The 20,347-nt window shown below is 48.8% G+C and overlaps 1 protein-coding gene across 1 annotated transcript in view; it reads left to right on the forward strand.

Annotated features, from left to right (window-relative positions):
* Positions 1 to 286: 286 nt before the first annotated feature.
* Cystm1 (cysteine-rich transmembrane module containing 1) overlaps positions 287 to 20,347 on the forward strand; it is a 61,992-nt gene continuing 41,931 nt past the window's right edge. Inside the window, exon 1 of the mRNA NM_001402495.1 lies at positions 287 to 309. The gene's annotated coding sequence lies outside the window, so the exon portion shown is untranslated. The remainder of the gene's footprint in view (positions 310 to 20,347) is intronic.

Raw genomic sequence — 20,347 nt, forward strand, 5'->3', positions numbered from 1 at the left:
ACCCGGAGAGAAACCCGCCCGAGCATGCTTGGGAGTGGGAGCCTGGTGGCAGGGTGAGTCCGTGCGAAGACCGGGAGAAGCGGAGGGGCGGGGCTGTGCTATGACGCCGCCCTCGCTTGGTCCCGCCCCCTCACGCGTTGCCAGGGAGATCAGGTGACTCCGGGCTTCCAGCGCTTGAGGCTCGGGTGACGTCAAGCGTGCCGCTGCGGCTCAGTGGCTCGGGGCAGGTGCGGCGCTATTAGCGTAGTCGGGTCCGGTCTTCTTCAGTCCGGACACGGTCAGCAAGCGGCCGCTTCGTGGAACAGAGAGGTGAGGGCTGTGGGGTTGGAGCGTGGTGGCCAGTCTGGGCTGGGGCGCGGTGAGACACGGGCGACTGCGCGGTGAGAGCTGGCGAGACCCGCGGAGCGGCGGGTTGGGGCGCGCGGCCCCTAAGGAAAGAGAATCTCACTGCTGCCATCGCCCGGCGCACTGGGGCGGACTGAGTGTCTCCCGCAGTCTGCCCGGCGCTCTGGGCTAGGGAGTCCGCGGGCTGGGAGCGGAGCGGGGCTCGCCCCACCCTGTCTCCAGGGATGTCCGCCGGAAGCTGCTGGATTTCTTCCCCTTAGGCTGCGGTTTCTGAGGCTCCGCGGTTTCTGTGTAGGGTCGAGCTTGTTGGGAGTGGCAGGGTGACCCGGTGTTTTGTAGGTGTGGGCACAGTGAACTCCGGCCTCTTGCTAAGGGCGCAGGATCCGAGTGTACACCTGTTGAGGTGAAACCGGAGAGAGTTGAGTGAGGACATGAAAAGAGGAATATGAGGAAAAAGAGCCGAGCCTTGAACTCCAAGGAGTGCTTACTGGGCCTGTCTAGGGTGGAGAGTTGTAGCTTTAAGTTGGGACCTGTTGGGGAAAAGCTTGAGTGTCTAGCTGAGACATTGTATGCTCTAGAGAGCCATTAAGAGGCAGACTGTTTTGGGGAAGTGGGAACAGTATGATAAGGAGACTCTGAAGTAATTTTTGTTTTTATTCTAGAAGAGACATACCCAACAGTGTGTTATTTTCTTGTATCCCATTTGACTGGATAGAATGACAGGATGAGAGATATATGCTTTCTTCTGTCTGCATGGAGACTGGAATATTCTCAGCACATTGTCCTTTAGAGACCTCAGAGTGTCTTGCAAAAAATACCCCTAACCGTAGAGTGAAAGCCAAATCAAACTAAGGACAGGGGTTTTAATGTGGGAAGTTAGTAAAGAGAATTAGCACCAAACTATGATATGGAATGTTGAGTAAGATGTAAATTTTAAGATGGATTTTTTTCAGCTCAATTTTTTTTTCTACCCAACTTCTCTCTGAGTAAGATTGTTTAACTTTGCTGTATGTGAAGGGTGTGTGTGTGTGTGTGTGTTTCTGGTTTTGATTTTGAGGAGATAGTCTTGAATGTAGTCCAGGCTGGCTTCTGTTCTCATATAGCTGAGTCAAGGCATTAAACACCTCATCCTCCTGTCTCTACCTTCCAAGTACTGGGTTTACAGGTACACACCATAAACAAAGCACTTACACTTTGTTTAAATATTAGGCTATTTTATTTTGATTTCCCGAGAAGCCAGAAAAGTGTATTTTGGGTTTATATGGAGGAATGATTTGGTGATTTATTTATTTTTTGTATTCCTTAAAAATATATTGATACTGTTAAAACATCAAATCTTTTGTTTTCTGTAAAGAATCAAAGTGACCAAACCAATTTGTATTGTATTCGTTTGACTTCAGAAAACAAAATTGGACCTCTGGGGATTTTGTACAGTAAAAAGCAGTTTAGGGAATTGTTGAGAACTTAGGAAGGTGTCCTCAGCTGGTTTGTGTTAATGTAGAAACTGGTACAGCACTCTGGAGAGCCTCTCTAGGGTGGCTGAGATGGGAAAAACGAACTGCTTCCAGCCAGCTCAGTGAAATCAGTCCTAAGAGGTGATTTTAAAACAGCTTCAACCACAAAATTGCAATGTGCCTAAAACAGGGGTTTTTTTCGTTTGTTTGTTTTGTTTTTTGTTTTTGAGACAAGGTTTCTCTGTGTAGTCCTGGCTGTCCTGGAACTTGCTCTGTAGACCAGACCAGACTAGACTGACCTGGAACTCACAGAGATCCACCTGCCTCTGCCTCTGCCTCTGCCTCTGCCTCTGCCTCTGCCTCTGCCTCTGCCTCTGCCTCTGCCTCTGCCTCTGCCTCTGCCTCTGCCTCTGCCTCTGCCTCTGCCTCTGCCTCTGCCTCTGCCTCTGCCTCTGCCTCTGCCTCTGCCTCTGCCTCTGCCTCTGCCTCTGCCTCTGCCTCTGCCTCTGCCTCTGCCTCTGCCTCTGCCTCTGCCTCTGCCTCTGCCTCTGCCTCTGCCTCTGCCTCTGCCTCTGCCTCTGCCTCTGCCTCTGCCTCTGCCTCTGCCTCTGCCTCTGCCTCTGCCTCTGCCTCTGCCTCTGCCTCTGCCTCTGCCTCTGCCTCTGCCTCTGCCTCTGCCTCTGCCTCTGCCTCTGCCTCTGCCTCTGCCTCTGCCTCTGCCTCTGCCTCTGCCTCTGCCTCTGCCTCTGCCTCTGCCTCTGCCTCTGCCTCTGCCTCTGCCTCTGCCTCTGCCTCTGCCTCTGCCTCTGCCTCTGCCTCTGCCTCTGCCTCTGCCTCTGCCTCTGCCTCTGCCTCTGCCTCTGCCTCTGCCTCTGCCTCTGCCTCTGCCTCTGCCTCTGCCTCTGCCTCTGCCTCTGCCTCTGCCTCTGCCTCTGCCTCTGCCTCTGCCTGCCTCTGCCTCTGCCTCTGCCTCTGCCTCTGCCTCTGCCTCTGCCTCTGCCTCTGCCTCTGCCTCTGCCTCTGCCTCTGCCTCTGCCTCTGCCTCTGCCTCTGCCTCTGCCTCTGCCTCTGCCTCTGCCTCTGCCTCTGCCTCTGCCTCTGCCTCTGCCTCTGCCTCTGCCTCTGCCTCTGCCTCTGCCTCTGCCTCTGCCTCTGCCTCTGCCTCTGCCTCTGCCTCTGCCTCTGCCTCTGCCTCTGCCTCTGCCTCTGCCTCTGCCTCTGCCTCTGCCTCTGCCTCTGCCTCTGCCTCTGCCTCTGCCTCTGCCTCTGCCTCTGCCTCTGCCTCTGCCTCTGCCTCTGCCTCTGCCTCTGCCTCTGCCTCTGCCTCTGCCTCTGCCTCTGCCTCTGCCTCTGCCTCTGCCTCTGCCTCTGCCTCTGCCTCTGCCTCTGCCTCTGCCTCTGCCTCTGCCTCTGCCTCTGCCTCTGCCTCTGCCTCTGCCTCTGCCTCTGCCTCTGCCTCTGCCTCTGCCTCTGCCTCTGCCTCTGCCTCTGCCTCTGCCTCTGCCTCTGCCTCTGCCTCTGCCTCTGCCTCTGCCTCTGCCTCTGCCTCTGCCTCTGCCTCTGCCTCTGCCTCTGCCTCTGCCTCTGCCTCTGCCTCTGCCTCTGCCTCTGCCTCTGCCTCTGCCTCTGCCTCTGCCTCTGCCTCTGCCTCTGCCTCTGCCTCTGCCTCTGCCTCTGCCTCTGCCTCTGCCTCTGCCTCTGCCTCTGCCTCTGCCTCTGCCTCTGCCTCTGCCTCTGCCTCTGCCTCTGCCTCTGCCTCTGCCTCTGCCTCTGCCTCTGCCTCTGCCTCTGCCTCTGCCTCTGCCTCTGCCTCTGCCTCTGCCTCTGCCTCTGCCTCTGCCTCTGCCTCTGCCTCTGCCTCTGCCTCTGCCTCTGCCTCTGCCTCTGCCTCTGCCTCTGCCTCTGCCTCTGCCTCTGCCTCTGCCTCTGCCTCTGCCTCTGCCTCTGCCTCTGCCTCTGCCTCTGCCTCTGCCTCTGCCTCTGCCTCTGCCTCTGCCTCTGCCTCTGCCTCTGCCTCTGCCTCTGCCTCTGCCTCTGCCTCTGCCTCTGCCTCTGCCTCTGCCTCTGCCTCTGCCTCTGCCTCTGCCTCTGCCTCTGCCTCTGCCTCTGCCTCTGCCTCTGCCTCTGCCTCTGCCTCTGCCTCTGCCTCTGCCTCTGCCTCTGCCTCTGCCTCTGCCTCTGCCTCTGCCTCTGCCTCTGCCTCTGCCTCTGCCTCTGCCTCTGCCTCTGCCTCTGCCTCTGCCTCTGCCTCTGCCTCTGCCTCTGCCTCTGCCTCTGCCTCTGCCTCTGCCTCTGCCTCTGCCTCTGCCTCTGCCTCTGCCTCTGCCTCTGCCTCTGCCTCTGCCTCTGCCTCTGCCTCTGCCTCTGCCTCTGCCTCTGCCTCTGCCTCTGCCTCTGCCTCTGCCTCTGCCTCTGCCTCTGCCTCTGCCTCTGCCTCTGCCTCTGCCTCTGCCTCTGCCTCTGCCTCTGCCTCTGCCTCTGCCTCTGCCTCTGCCTCTGCCTCTGCCTCTGCCTCTGCCTCTGCCTCTGCCTCTGCCTCTGCCTCTGCCTCTGCCTCTGCCTCTGCCTCTGCCTCTGCCTCTGCCTCTGCCTCTGCCTCTGCCTCTGCCTCTGCCTCTGCCTCTGCCTCTGCCTCTGCCTCTGCCTCTGCCTCTGCCTCTGCCTCTGCCTCTGCCTCTGCCTCTGCCTCTGCCTCTGCCTCTGCCTCTGCCTCTGCCTCTGCCTCTGCCTCTGCCTCTGCCTCTGCCTCTGCCTCTGCCTCTGCCTCTGCCTCTGCCTCTGCCTCTGCCTCTGCCTCTGCCTCTGCCTCTGCCTCTGCCTCTGCCTCTGCCTCTGCCTCTGCCTCTGCCTCTGCCTCTGCCTCTGCCTCTGCCTCTGCCTCTGCCTCTGCCTCTGCCTCTGCCTCTGCCTCTGCCTCTGCCTCTGCCTCTGCCTCTGCCTCTGCCTCTGCCTCTGCCTCTGCCTCTGCCTCTGCCTCTGCCTCTGCCTCTGCCTCTGCCTCTGCCTCTGCCTCTGCCTCTGCCTCTGCCTCTGCCTCTGCCTCTGCCTCTGCCTCTGCCTCTGCCTCTGCCTCTGCCTCTGCCTCTGCCTCTGCCTCTGCCTCTGCCTCTGCCTCTGCCTCTGCCTCTGCCTCTGCCTCTGCCTCTGCCTCTGCCTCTGCCTCTGCCTCTGCCTCTGCCTCTGCCTCTGCCTCTGCCTCTGCCTCTGCCTCTGCCTCTGCCTCTGCCTCTGCCTCTGCCTCTGCCTCTGCCTCTGCCTCTGCCTCTGCCTCTGCCTCTGCCTCTGCCTCTGCCTCTGCCTCTGCCTCTGCCTCTGCCTCTGCCTCTGCCTCTGCCTCTGCCTCTGCCTCTGCCTCTGCCTCTGCCTCTGCCTCTGCCTCTGCCTCTGCCTCTGCCTCTGCCTCTGCCTCTGCCTCTGCCTCTGCCTCTGCCTCTGCCTCTGCCTCTGCCTCTGCCTCTGCCTCTGCCTCTGCCTCTGCCTCTGCCTCTGCCTCTGCCTCTGCCTCTGCCTCTGCCTCTGCCTCTGCCTCTGCCTCTGCCTCTGCCTCTGCCTCTGCCTCTGCCTCTGCCTCTGCCTCTGCCTCTGCCTCTGCCTCTGCCTCTGCCTCTGCCTCTGCCTCTGCCTCTGCCTCTGCCTCTGCCTCTGCCTCTGCCTCTGCCTCTGCCTCTGCCTCTGCCTCTGCCTCTGCCTCTGCCTCTGCCTCTGCCTCTGCCTCTGCCTCTGCCTCTGCCTCTGCCTCTGCCTCTGCCTCTGCCTCTGCCTCTGCCTCTGCCTCTGCCTCTGCCTCTGCCTCTGCCTCTGCCTCTGCCTCTGCCTCTGCCTCTGCCTCTGCCTCTGCCTCTGCCTCTGCCTCTGCCTCTGCCTCTGCCTCTGCCTCTGCCTCTGCCTCTGCCTCTGCCTCTGCCTCTGCCTCTGCCTCTGCCTCTGCCTCTGCCTCTGCCTCTGCCTCTGCCTCTGCCTCTGCCTCTGCCTCTGCCTCTGCCTCTGCCTCTGCCTCTGCCTCTGCCTCTGCCTCTGCCTCTGCCTCTGCCTCTGCCTCTGCCTCTGCCTCTGCCTCTGCCTCTGCCTCTGCCTCTGCCTCTGCCTCTGCCTCTGCCTCTGCCTCTGCCTCTGCCTCTGCCTCTGCCTCTGCCTCTGCCTCTGCCTCTGCCTCTGCCTCTGCCTCTGCCTCTGCCTCTGCCTCTGCCTCTGCCTCTGCCTCTGCCTCTGCCTCTGCCTCTGCCTCTGCCTCTGCCTCTGCCTCTGCCTCTGCCTCTGCCTCTGCCTCTGCCTCTGCCTCTGCCTCTGCCTCTGCCTCTGCCTCTGCCTCTGCCTCTGCCTCTGCCTCTGCCTCTGCCTCTGCCTCTGCCTCTGCCTCTGCCTCTGCCTCTGCCTCTGCCTCTGCCTCTGCCTCTGCCTCTGCCTCTGCCTCTGCCTCTGCCTCTGCCTCTGCCTCTGCCTCTGCCTCTGCCTCTGCCTCTGCCTCTGCCTCTGCCTCTGCCTCTGCCTCTGCCTCTGCCTCTGCCTCTGCCTCTGCCTCTGCCTCTGCCTCTGCCTCTGCCTCTGCCTCTGCCTCTGCCTCTGCCTCTGCCTCTGCCTCTGCCTCTGCCTCTGCCTCTGCCTCTGCCTCTGCCTCTGCCTCTGCCTCTGCCTCTGCCTCTGCCTCTGCCTCTGCCTCTGCCTCTGCCTCTGCCTCTGCCTCTGCCTCTGCCTCTGCCTCTGCCTCTGCCTCTGCCTCTGCCTCTGCCTCTGCCTCTGCCTCTGCCTCTGCCTCTGCCTCTGCCTCTGCCTCTGCCTCTGCCTCTGCCTCTGCCTCTGCCTCTGCCTCTGCCTCTGCCTCTGCCTCTGCCTCTGCCTCTGCCTCTGCCTCTGCCTCTGCCTCTGCCTCTGCCTCTGCCTCTGCCTCTGCCTCTGCCTCTGCCTCTGCCTCTGCCTCTGCCTCTGCCTCTGCCTCTGCCTCTGCCTCTGCCTCTGCCTCTGCCTCTGCCTCTGCCTCTGCCTCTGCCTCTGCCTCTGCCTCTGCCTCTGCCTCTGCCTCTGCCTCTGCCTCTGCCTCTGCCTCTGCCTCTGCCTCTGCCTCTGCCTCTGCCTCTGCCTCTGCCTCTGCCTCTGCCTCTGCCTCTGCCTCCTCAGTGCTAATGGTGAGTGCCACCACCATGGGGTGCCACAGAGGTTCTTAAGTGTCTCTGCAGGAACCTAAGAATTGTTAGATATTAGATGCCTTGGGGCACATCAATTTTTTTCCTGTTAAATAAAGTTTTCCAAATTTCTGATCATATTTCAGCTGGTGAACTGATTCTGCCTCCTCTGGAAAGAAACAGGTTTTCCTCCTATCCTCCCTCTCCCAGTCACTGGGAGCTGTCAGGACAGTTAAGTAGGCTGAGAGTTCTTTTGGAATTTTTCCACTTCCATTCACCATTGCCACCCCCACATGTTATTCTCATTGGTTGAGAACTTAAGAGTTCATTGTCAGGAGAAAAAAAAAATGTTGGTGTGTCTTCCTAAACACAGGCTGTGATAAACACTAGGGCTGGCCTTCCAGCATTCAAGACACAAGGTTTTCCTTATATGGAGCGGAGCCAAAGATTAGTAAGGTAGCTCACTGTCAGAGTGCTTGCCACACATGCACATGACCCGCATGAGGCTGGATCGCAGCACCATGTGGAAAAAGATGTTTGCTGTGGTACTAATTTAATCTCAAACCTGAGTTTCTACCTCACATTAGTTTGTTGTTGTTGTTCCCAGATAAAAAATACAAGACACAAAGCTTTTATATGTATAATACGTCTTAGGAGCACTAGAGCTGGGCAGATAGCTATGATGTCTACTTCCCTACCAGTAACCCTGAGCTACTACTTTCCATGTTCCATCTAGGCAGTTCTTGCAGCTTTCATTGGCCAACCCTCATCACCATGTTTTCATAACTCACCCACCTCATGACCTCTTTTCCTCCCCTCTACCTTCTTCTCTTTTTCCCAGTCTGGTCCTGCCTCAGACCCCAAGCCCAGGGACCAAAACTCCACCTCTCTCTCTTGTGCCCAGCTATAGGAATATTATTCAACCAATAGTTTTAAATTAATGAACACTATTTTGCTTAGCTGAAGATTTCCTCATTCTGGGTGGGGGGAAACCATGGTCAGTATTTAGCATTGCAATACAGAACAACCTCAACAATGTTGCAATTCCAGTGATAAGGGAAATTTCTAGTTCCAGGTGGGTTGCAGACTGAATTTGAGCCAAGCTTGGGCCATGTAGTAACACTGTCTCCAAAATAAAATAAGGTAGACTTAAAAAAGTCAAAAGAATTGGGCTTAGACTGGTATTTTTTGAGCCCTTCATCTTTGTCACTCCCTTCTTGTCATGGCCTGTACCCTCTTCACAGAGATATAATTAATATGAAGCTATATGAGATTTGAAGTGCTCCAAAGCAGGACATTACAATTACTGGAGGAGGTGTATTTTGAGATGTAGCAATTTTTTTTAAAGGAGGTGAAAGTTAGGAACTTTTGCTGAAGTATCATTTACACTTAGAGGCCCCTCCCCCCATCTTTAGAATTAGTTACTAATCAACCCATGATCAAGATGTAGAGGCCTGAGATCACACACCTGTTTGTATTTCATATGCAAATAAGCACACATTTCATCATCCTATACTCTTTCTCTGTCACCACGAGTTGATTCTTTGAAGCATTTGCAGTAAACCAGTAACAGGGCAGACTGGGGCTCACAGCTTCCTACCCGGGACCCTTTGACAGCAAGATTGTTACTGGAAACTGTCTCAGGCCTTAAGGAGTTAGTTAGTCCTTGGAGCTGTCAGAGGTAGAAGTCCGCATTACTGCTCACTACATTGGATGAGAATCGAATAGTTATTTTTGACATTTCCCTGTCTTGTTCAGCCACAGGTCTGGCTACAGTGAGATTCAGGCCTTGCTGTTGTTGCAGGAACTCTATGGAGCTGTGAAGGTCAGCCCTCATATTTCTGACCTTTGGTGCCTGGGTAAAGCTTTTTAGACAGAAGAGACTTCCTGTTTTCCTCAAGCTAACCTGAGTACTGTGTCCCAGTCCTCAAAGCTCCTACATTTGTCCAAGGCAACTAATTGGCTTGGCTATAAAATGGGAGTCAGCCATTAAAGACCGCAGGATGGGAGCGTTGGATAGGAGCTGACTCCCTAGCCTCTTATGCAAAAGTTCATGCCCCCTTGAGACCTGAATAAAAGGGTTCAACAACAGGAAGGCTTTAGGAAATGTGGAATATCGGTACCCTATCTACCAGGGTTCAACATTTTTCTACTTTATAGCGGGACAAAGTTTTACCCATATAACCATTCTTTCTTTTTTCCCCTTAGTATAATGTTCAGTAAATTACAAGAGATTTTCTATACTACTCCCTGCTACATGCACCCCCCTTTTTTCTTTTTCTTTTAAATGAGATCTTTTAAAAAATAATAGTCTCATCTTGAACAGACTGACCTCAAATTGCCATATAGCTGAGGCTAGGCTTAAACGTCTGGTCCTCCTGCTTCTACTTCCCAAGTGCCAGGATTTTAGCCATGAGACACTATACCTGCCTCTCAACACTTTACTGTAGAATGTGCTTTTTGAATAGTTTTGTACAACTTTTTTCTCATGGTGTTTCAAACACATTCAAGATAGGGTTTGTCAGGGTGTCAGCCCATCATAAGTAGAGGAACACGGGGACTGATTTAGGCCTCATAGCCGAATATGTACAACTGGTAAGATCCTCGTATCTAAAACAAAGAAGATAAATGGTTTGAGTCTGACCTTTGGACAGCAGACAGCATGAGTGATTAATAGTTTTCTGAACTCTTAATTAAAGATGGCTTGAGGCAGTGTTGGTAGTCATAGTGAGAGGATGGTTTGCTTTACCTGAATGTACTCATTAGGGAGTAAACGATTTTTTTATTCAGAGAGGCCTATCATTATTTAGTTCCCTGATGACTTGTGCTCAAGAATTGTTACTTAGTCCCAAGAGCATTGGCTAGAAAACGTATCACATTTGAAAACTATCTAGACATGCTCAATGGGAAGAGAACAGGAACGGTGAACAGTTGAGCCATAGAAATTTCTGGGAGGAGGAAAACCTGGAGATGTCCTAGATGTTGTCCACATTCATTTCAGCATCAGAACTGGAGGCAGGGAGCAGTTGGTGAGATGTGCGAGGAGCAGACACTCTAGGAATATGCCTGTCTCAGTCATTAAGTCTACACTTGATGCTTCCCTGATGTCAGTAGTAGCCTCCTGGATGCTCCAGCCATTGTGAATCTTCTTCACTCAGCTGTTCCCGCAAAGCCCACTGTCTAGCTAACGGCAGATCCCAGTCAGAAGGCAGCCTCAGCCTTCTGGCCCTGCTGACTCTTGAATTAGGATAGTTGATTCATCACTGTCCGGGTGGCTATGAAATTACTGGGACAAACTTTTTCAAGTGAAAAAAAGAAACCAGTCAGATGTTTAAGACAGTTTTCATTAAAGACTTTTTTTTCATGTGTATGGCTGTTCTGCTGTATGTATGTATGTCTGTGTATCATATGCATGTCTGGTGCTCATGGAGTGCAGAAGAGGGCATTGGATTCCCTGGAACTGAACTTAAAAACTGTTGGGAGCTGCCTAGTGGATGCTGGGAATCTTCTAATTTGGGCCCTCTAGAAGAGTAGCCAGTGCCCTTAACCACTGAGCCATCTCTCCAGTCACCTTTAAAGTGACTCTGAAGTGACTAGGGTAATGACATCTTGTCCTAACTATTTTGTGCATGCCTAGAGACTCCTCAGCCTTCTACCCTCCAGTAACCACATCTACCAGGAGGACATCTACCCTGGCCATGGTCCAGATGTTAACCAAAATAATTAATGTTCGTGCAAGCTAAAACATAAAACTAAAATGACTAGAAGAAGTGTAAATCGAATTAATTGTTGCATATTGTGTGGAAAATACTGCTAAGCTCAGCAAAAGGACAAATGTTATAAGGCTACTCCAACCCCTTGAATGCTGATGTAATTGTGAGTGTTATCTTTAAAAATGCTGTACCCATGAGCTTTGGCACCAAGGAACATTTCAGAGGCGTTAGCTTATTCTTGGTCTGACCATTATTACAGGACTATTATTATTTTTTATTATTATTTTGTTTGAGGCAGGGTTTCTTTGTGTAGCACTGGCTGTCCTAGAACTTGCTCTGTAGACCAGGCTGACCTCGAACTCACAGAGATTCACCTGTCTCTGCCCCTCCCAAGTTCTGGGATTAAGGACATGCACCACCACAGCCCACCTTTCATCTCTGTTTTTAAAACTTGAAGAATTTGATCCCAGGACTCACAGTAGAAACAGAGAACTGACTCCCACAGATTATCCTCTGACTTCTACTGTGCTATATGATACATGGGTACTGGAGTGCAGACACACATACTAGTAATAACGTTTTTTTTTTTTTTTTTTTTTTCGGAGCTGGGAACCGAACCCAGGGCCTTGCTCTTGCTAGGCAAGCGCTCTACCACTGAGCTAAATCCCCAACCCCAGTAATAATGTTTTTAACTTGAATTTTTTCTTTAAAAGGGAAACTATCCTATCACTGCCTTTACATTGAAAACTACTGTGTCAGCTGCCACAAATAGAAGGCGAATATTATAAGCTAAAATTGTACATGATCTCTAAATCATAGTGCATACATACTCACCCACCGAGATGACTCATCCATGGTGAATTTTCCAGGTGGCAGTAGGTGGGGGTAGGGCTGGTTTGGGTAGGCAGACCTTCAGAAGTCTCTTCAAACACTGTCCTAAAATTTATGCAACAGTAAGATATTAAGAAAGCCACAAAATGAAGAATCTAGTTACTCAGAATAAGTAGCTACGTTTGGTCAGGAAGCTAAAGTTAAAAAGAATGCAAGCTCAAGGCCAGACTAGGCTACATAGCAAGACTGTGTCTCCAAAAAAAAAAAAAAAAAAAAAAAAAAGGAAAAGTATAATATAGAAATCTCTGGGTTCTTGTTTGTTTTTTTTTTTGTTTTTGTTTTTTTTTTCTTCTTTCTACAAAGCCAATCTAATACTCTGGGAGGCTGGTGGAACCTGGCTTTGTTGGTGCTATGAAGCAGTCCTGTCTTTTCTGTCAAGCGCCCCCTGGAAAATTCAGGTTTTATTTATGCTATTAGTTTCTAGTTTCACTGGAGCCACTAACCGCTTTGAACTCTCTGTCTTTTTACATGTCAAGTGTCCTTTGTGGGTGCTAACAGTGACAGAAAATTGTCACTTAGCATTTGTTTCATCTAGTCTTTATTATCCTTAATGCTTAGCCCTTTAGAAATGTTAGAAGAGGGGGTGAGAGAGTGCTGCTGGGGTGCTAGGCATAGGTACCGCAGGTGTGAATTCAAATTTGCTGTTGTCTGTTAAGAGAGCTGCTGGCTGCATTCACAGAGCTGTGGCTCTCCGTGTGGGTTAGAAAAGTGGCTTTCATGGTGCAGCAAAGAGGGCCGACTGAGTGTTCATCAGGAGTCAGGAGTGCTTAGTTAAATTGCCAGCACATTAAGCTATAGGGGCCTTTGACTGAACCATCAAGACGTCAGCGTTCCCACAGAGCCCAATCTAATGGTCTGGGAGGCTGGTGGAACCTGTCTTTCAGGGGCTGTGCTGGTAGGGGACCTGACCTGGGAAGTAGCTTTATCAGGCTTGTTGGGAGGGATGGCCCTGTCCCTTTACAGCGTGTCCTCTCAACTTGGCAGGGGGCAGAGTTCTTCCCTTCTCTCTGGCTTTGTATGCTCTAACCTCTCCTTTCATTCCCCTAACTCACTTTCTGTGTTAATAGCTTTCTTCCCCCTTTCCCTTCCCTTCCGTTCACTGCTGCCCCCTCTTTTGATCCTTCCTCTCACCAGGTCTCATTCTCTCTCCATTTTCACTTTGAGGGCTGACTTGTTTGAAGTTCAGAGTTACAGTGCTGTCCTGTGACTGGATGTTATTCAGAGGTCCTATCCTTTTTTTCTGAGGAGCAGTGTGACATAGGCTTCAGATAGCAGCACTGGTGGGGCGCTGACCCAGCGTCTGGGCTGAGTGGCCGAGTGAGGCTCCAGGTACAGCCTCGAATGAAGCTGGTGTGGGTTTCCCAGCAGGACTTTGTACACTGGCCACCATCTTTTTTTTTTTTTTTTTTTAATTAACAGTAATGTTTATGAGTGATTCTATCTACAAGCTCTTAGTCAGGCAAGGGACTATCCTTGACTAACTTCAGGGAAAATAAGTTGGAAGCATCCTTTTTTTCTCAATAAGTAAATATTTTTTCCCTAAAAGCCATGTGGCATTTAGTCAAGGGTAACCAGCAGGAATCTGAACCTTTATTATTAATGTGCCGTACAGGGCATGGTGGTACACACCTTTAATCCTAGCACTCCAGAGGCAGAGGCAGGCAGATCTCTGTGAATTCAAAGCCAATCTAGTCTACAGAGTGGATTTCAGGACAGAGAAGACACAAAGTCACCCCATCTCAAAAAAACAACAGCAGCAAAAAAACAAAACAAAACAAAACAAAACAAAAAAACCCAAAAAACCAAAACCAAAAACAAAAACAAAAACAAAAAACTCAAACCAAACTAAAAGACCAGCTTGGTCTATGTAGATCAGCCAGGGATACAGAATGAGACCTTGCCTCATTAATACAGCCACTTATTATAATCTGATTTTTGGTTTTGTTTGTGTTTTGTGAAAGGGTGTTGAGTGTAGCCTGGGTGACTTTGAATATAGTATGTAGTCCAGGATGGTCTTAAAATCTTACTGTTTAGTTCTCCCAAGTACTAGGAATATAGTCTTTGACAATATAAATTGATTTTTACTTACTTACTGCTTGATTGTGATTGATTGAGGGAAGATCTCCCTGTGTATTGCTGGCCAGCCTGGAATTTAAATTTACTATGTAGACCAGGCTGGTCTCAAACTCAGAAATCTACCTGCTGCTTCTTCCCAAGTGCTGGGATTAAATCCCTGACTTAAAACTTGGTTTTTGAATCCAGATAGCGGGGCTGGGGATTTAGCTCAGTGGTAGAGTGCTTACCTAGGAAGCGCAAGGCCCTGGGTTCGGTCCCCAGCTCCGAAAAAAAGAACCAAAAAAAAAAAAAAAATTCTGAATCCAGATAGCTAAGTGAATGCTGCAGAACGCTTCCTAGGTTTGCTGGTTGCTGCTGCTGTTTAACTACACTGGTCCATGGAGTTCTGTCTCGTTGTTTTGAAGGGAGGGTCTCAGGCAGAGCATTACTCCTGTTTACGGTTTGGGAGTACCTGGGTTTATTTTGCCTTCACATAAGGATGGACTTTTGGGATGCTATCCTGTGTGTGTTATAAACCTGTTATGAATATACAACAATAAACCTGTGCATATGTGTATAAAGTTTTAGAATCTTAGCATACTGTTACAATATATATATATATATATCTGTGAGATAAAACACCTAGAGGTTGACCTTCCTCTTCAAAAGACAATATGTTCATTTAATTATTTAAGGGATACTTTTAAATATGATCTGGGCATAATGGCAAACACTTACAATCCCAGCACTTGGGAGGCTGAGGCAGGAGGAGCTCAGGTTTCAGACTAGCCCAGCCTACATAGGGAGATGTTAGGAGGAAGCAAGGTAGAAGCCCTTCAGTAAACAGCTTGCGAGTTTTGGGTTGACTCTGAGATATTTTCCTCAGCTGCACGTTTACTGCTGCAGTCTGACTTCCCTACCGAGGGTTGCTCTGTTTGTATCTCATCTTCAGTAACATTTCAGTAAGCTCTGAAATTCAGCTCCTGGGTTTCCTAACTCCAGTTTGTCCATTGAGCGTAGCAGACTACTTTACAATACCTTTGAATTAGAAAACTTGCAGAGTTTCCTTCCTGATACAGTAATGGACAAGATTGGTAAAACCCACACGGATGTTAGGTCTTCTTTGGTAGTTAGTTCATACTGTGGTTGAGTGATCAGCTCAGCTGGTGGTGCTTGGCAAGCCGATGGAAATAAAGTTCTAAGAATCTCTTAGAAAACAGTACAGAGTAACTATAAAAAAGCACCCCTAGCAACTGTCTCACCTCTAGCCTCTCCTGTACAACAGCCCCCACCATAGTGACCCTGTCCATTCCTGAAATGTACTTTTTTCTTTGATATTTCCCAGATTGTTGCCTCTGACTAATGTGTAGAAGTGGAGTCATTGAAATTTCTGTTTCTGCTTACCTCTTGATATGATCATCACTTCTGCATAGAAACTGAGTTTCCCTGACTGTTTCCTTTTGTGCACATAGTACTCTGTGTTTCCTGACACATAAGTTGGTCTGGAATGGCTGCTGCTTTCTATCTCTGTAGTCTGAACAGGAACTGACTCATAAAACATCATCTCAGTAGTGCCGGGAACTGCTAGTGTTGAGTTACCGTTGATGTTCTGGGATGTTTTCATGGAGTGAATAAATGATCTGTGTGAGCACGCCAAAGTTACAGTTTAGTGAAAGCTATAAATCAGTGAGATAGATGGTTGTGAAAAAATGTGAATAATTCTAGAGCTTTTTTTATCACAACAATCTGCATTCAAAATTAAGAGTGCAAATTCAAAAGTTGAGGGGCCTAGAATATAAAAGTCTCTAGCTGTGACGGTCCTGTTAGAGGGGTAGCTAAAAGAGATAGGGGCCTTTAGGTTAAGATCTGTCCTCAAGAGCTTTTTAACTTTAAAGACAACTATATAAGCTGCCAGAAAGATTCTTAAGGCTAGGAGTATTGTGACTTCAGGCTTCAGTAAGAAGAATCATAGCTGGATAAATGTGGCTGTAACCCAGAGCAGTTGTATTTAATACTGTCTTTACCAAGCCAAGCATCTTCTTAGTTACGACAAAAAGAGTCACAACTACAAAAGCCACAGCAAAAAAGCAGCGGAGAACAGATGTGCAGTAGAGAGTTACTGAGGTGAAGCTGGTAATGAGGGAAATTGGCTTCTCAGAATTGGCTGAGACTTAAGAGGTGAAGTAGAAATTAAAAAGGAGTGAACCACACGCACATATCAGAAAGCACTAAGAAAACTTAGTTTTCCCAAGCTTACCAAAAATGTCAGCTACCTTTAGGTATTAATAATAATAATAATAATAATAATAATAATAATAATAATAATAATAATGATCTGCCTCTGATTTCAGAATCCTAAGCAAACTGTTGCACATTTTTCCCCTTATAATAGCTAAGTTTTATCTGTTTGCTTTACAATGTAGCATATGAGAACTTGACTGTTTAACACAGTGGATTTATATATTTTTTTAAAGATTTATTTATTTTATGTATACCGTCGCTGTCTTCAGACACACCAGAAGAGGGCATCAGACTCCATTACAGACGGTTGTGAGCCACCGTGTGGTTGCTGGGAAATGAACTCAGGACCTGTGGAAGAGCAGCCAGTGCTCTTAACCACTGAGCCATCTCTCCAGCCCTGGATTTATATTTCTTATGCAAACACAGCCCAGCTCAAGATACAGGCCATTTCTGCTGGCTGAAAGTTTCACCCGCATCTCAGTGTCTTAAAGTCAGGGCTGCTGCTGCTCCAGGTGAACAGAACCATAGACCATCATGGTGGTGCTTGATTCCAGCTGATTTTGCTTGCCTGTCTCTGGGAGTCACAGAAATAGTTCTTTCATTGAGTACTGCTAGGATATTGTTGTTTCCCCAAATAAATACACCATAGTCAATCTGTTCTGTTGCTGACTTAGATGGTTTCCAGTTTGGAGCAGTTATAATTCAGAGCTACTTTGCTGTATCTGTCTGTGTAGGCTTTTACACTCTTCCCTCTAGCGTACACGCTGAATACATTTTGGCCAACAGCTGCTGCATATACCGTAGTGTCCCACTTAAACTGCTCAGTGATGCTGTAGAGTAGAAAGATACTCTGCAGCGTTTGTACAGATAAGTCACCGGTGACACAGTTCCTCAGAAGCCATACTGAAATTTAAACAAAGCATGACACTGTGGCCTCCCTGATTTCTCAGAAATACCCTGCAGTTAAGTGAGGACAACTGGTTATCAGGACAAGAATTGCTGAGTCATAGGCAAACTGAACGTATGATGTGTGTTTTTCTAAAAGTTTGATGCTTTAGCTTTTATTTATAGTTCTATGATGTGTTGTGTTATTTTTGTATATAAAGCTAGGAGTTACTCGCTCCCCACCCCCCTAAGATAGCCAATTAAATCCAGACTGTTTACTGGAAACATGATCTTTTCTTTCCTCAATGATAGTGGTGTCCTTGTGTTAACCTAAGTGACTGTACTGTGTGAATTTGTTTTAGGACTTGTCATTGAATTTAAATGCCTTAAAGTTTAATTTAGGGGCTAACAAAATGGCCCAGCAGGTGCAGGCCCCTGCCACCAAGTCTGATGACCTGAGTTTAGTCTCTGGGACTCACATGATAGAAGGAGGAGACTGACTCCCAAAAGTTGTCTCTCACCTTCACACAGTGTCATGGCATACTCATGTTCACAACACACACACACACACACACACACACACACACACACACACACACACACACACACAAAATTTGGGTAATTGCAATAAAAATTGAATTTTATTTACTATTGGGGTGTGTGTGTGTGTGTGAGAGAGAGAGAGAGAGAGAGAGAGAGTGTGTGTGTGTGAGAGAGAGAGCGCACGCGCGCGAGAGAGAATATGTGTGTGTGTTCATGTAACATGTAGAAGTCACATACTTGCATAGAAATTAACAAATGAGCTGTCTTTAGCCCAAGACTGTTCTACTATATCTTTTTATTAGTATTTATTTTAACAAAACTACAAGATTGTGCAGATTATATAGCTTTCTTTTTTCCTGTGTGTTTGTACATATGTGTATGACATGCATGTGTGCATGTACATGAGTAGGTCAGAGGTTGATGTCTTTTTCTAGTCTCCATCTTGTTTTATTTGTACGGTTTAGCAGTCTTGTGCACACACACAGTAGTCCTTATCACCTTGTTACCCTGTCTTATATTCTCTACCACTGAGCTAATTCCCCAGCTCTGAGGTTGATGTCTTTTTCTAGTCTCCATCTTGTTTTATTTGGATGCTTTAGCAGTCTTGTGCACACACACAGTGGTCCTTATCACCTTGTTACCCTGTCTTATATTCTCTCCCCTCTGCTCTGCTTCCATTTTATTTTTTAGTCAGGGTCTCACCCAACTGGAACTCACCGTTTTGACTAGACTAGCAGGCCAGGAAGCCCCATCGTTTTCTCTCCTTATCCCCAGCACCGGGATTATAAACCCATGGCTGTTGTGCTTAGCTTTTTACAGGGGTTCTGGATTGAACTCAGGTCTGTATGCATTCCTGGTAAGCTCTTTACCAACTGAGCCCCTCTCTGGCTCCTAAATTTTCCTGCACAGCATTACATTTTATTTCAGAAGCATAGAACTGATGACTGAGGGTGTAGAGTAATGGTAGAGCACATGCCTAGCTTGTGTGAGGCCGTGGGTTCAGTCCTCAGCACTAGACGCCATAGAAACTCAGAAGTGAAAACAGAACCCACCACAGACTAATTATGTAGACATACTGTAGTAACTTGTTTCCTTGTTCAGGTGTATGGGTTGTGATTTCTTTGCCCTGCTTTACTTAGTACCAGCATGGAGGTCAGAGGATAATGTGTTAGCCAGTGCTCTCTTTCCACCCAGTGAGTTCCAAAGATCAAATTCTAGCCATTAGGCCTGGAAGGAAGCACGTTTACATGCTGAGCCATCTTGCTGGCCCTTTTTGTCTCTCATGTTGAAGGCCTCACCCTCCAGTGTCTGATAATCTTTGTCCATTAATTTATATATGAAGCAATAAAAGTCAGAAGTCCTCTGTGCATGGTTTTACCATAGCTGGCTAGAGAAGTTTCTCTGTTGTCCTCTCCTGTATCACTATCCGATTTTTTTTTTTCTGAGACAGGATTTTACTGTGTAGCCCTGGCTGTCCTGGAACTAACTCTGTAGACAAGGCTGGCCCTTAGCTTGCCTCTGCCTCCCCAGTGCTGGGATTAAAGGCAGAAGCCCGTATCTGAGTTTTGACCATTGAGATCGTTCAGTTTTTCTGGAGGAAGTGTATTTACCATACTGCCCACCGGAACAGTGCCAGCAGCTGCCAGGTAGGTGGTAGCAATGATATTTTCCAAGGTTATTATATTTTTATTTCTTGGCTATTTCGATGAGGTCTTATAGTATCTTACTCTGAAAACAACTTTCACCAATAGTTTCTGCCCTTCTGGCGAATGACTGTATAATCTTGTGACTGTGTTGTGTGTGTCTTTGTGTCTTGAACAAGATCTTGGGAGAACCATGGGCAGTCTAATGTGCTAATGGATTCTGACTGTTGCACCCCTTCCGGTCCTCCCTTCGAAACTCGTTTGTCTTTAGTGCCTCACACTGTTTACATTTAATCTTTAGTACACACTCTACTTTTACCAAACATATGAAGGAAACCCGTCAAGTTACAAGTCCAGTGTCTCCAATTTAAAACTCATTAGTACTTTGCTTATGTAGTGTGGTCTGTAGGATGTGACTGTTAGGTGGTCTTTGTCTAGCCGGTTTGTTTCTTTAGTGGCTGGAGGACAATAGGTTTGTTCCAAGTGAAGTCCTGCTTTTCAAATTCTAGTTCTAGGACCTTTGATTGAGTTCAGACTCCCTCTGTGTGGCTTTTGCTGTTCTTTTGTTGCGAGTGGCTTTTGGCTGCTGCTGCTGCTGCTGTTAGAAGAAACTGGACACGGACCTATCTGTTTCTTTAAGAGGACTGCCTGGGAAATGCAGGGGTGAGTGAGGAGGAAAGGGAGTTATGGTTGCTGGAGCTACTGGATGGCTTCTGCTTTCTGTAGGTGTCTCCGAATAACAGATATTCTTCTCCTTCCCTAGACATGTTGTTCCCTGGATAAGGGGGAAAGGCTCATACTAAAACTGAGGGGGGACGCACCTGAGGAGGAAGACGTTCAGAAAGAGAACTGCAGGACGGTGAGGAGAGAAAACAGACAGATGGGTTAAGAATAATCCCGAAGCAGGCAGCAGAGCACAGAGGTGCCAGTGTGGCAGTTCTCTTCTCCACTGCTCACTGTTCTCAGAACGGTATTGTCAGGGAAGATAGCTTTGGCTTTGCCTAGACTAAGAACTTCTATTAATGTATAGGCTTGCTGGATGGATCAGGTTAAACCACAGTTTTAATGAAGGCAGGTCATGCGTACTGAATTTCAGGACAGAGTAGTTACAATGGCTGGCTGTGTTCTGTGGCAACTTAAAAGTAAACGATGGAATGGCCACATGCGAGTTAATAAGAATGACTTCTGTGTTAATCAGCCTTCCTGCTGAAGAGAGGAGACAAAATGCACAAGTGGTCAGTGTTTCCCACCAGGTGATGTAGTGTCAGTCACAGTGGGGCGAGGCGTCCTAGATTGGGGTGGGTGTCACACTGGTGTGTAACAGAGGTCGGAGAACAGGAGAAATCGGGTGGCTTCTGTTGCTATTTGTTCTTGGGGCGTGTGGTGTGTGTGAGTGCACGTGTGCACTTGCCATGACGCGCATGTGGAGGACATCCTTAAGTGTTGGTCCTCTCACCCTC

The sequence above is a fragment of the Rattus norvegicus genome, chromosome 18, assembly GCF_021556685.1.
Source record: "Rattus norvegicus strain SHRSP/BbbUtx chromosome 18, alternate assembly SHRSP_T2T, whole genome shotgun sequence".
Taxonomy (NCBI): Eukaryota; Metazoa; Chordata; class Mammalia; order Rodentia; family Muridae; genus Rattus; species Rattus norvegicus.